The sequence below is a fragment of the Sinocyclocheilus grahami genome, unplaced genomic scaffold (genome assembly GCF_001515645.1).
Source record: "Sinocyclocheilus grahami isolate Dianchi unplaced genomic scaffold, SAMN03320097.WGS_v1.1 scaffold426.1, whole genome shotgun sequence".
Classification (NCBI taxonomy): Eukaryota; Metazoa; Chordata; class Actinopteri; order Cypriniformes; family Cyprinidae; genus Sinocyclocheilus; species Sinocyclocheilus grahami.
The window spans coordinates 1784340-1784590 of record NW_015505605.1 but is presented as its reverse complement, the minus strand read 5'-3'; positions in this window follow the sequence as shown (position 1 = coordinate 1784590).

Here is a 251-nt window from a genome sequence, read left to right as displayed (position 1 = left end):
CTTAAACCTGAATACACACAGACTCATGGGGACTCGTGTCACGGTGGGGACCTCAATTGAAGTCCCCACGGGTAAACAAGCTAATAAATCACACAGAATTAAGTTTTCTGAAAATCTAAAAATGCAGAAAGTTTCCTGTAATGGGGTAGGTTTAGGTGTAGGGCAACAGAATATACGGTCTGTACAGTAGAAAACCCATTACGCCTATGGAGAGTCCCCACAAGGATAGCAAACCAGACGTGTGTGTGTGT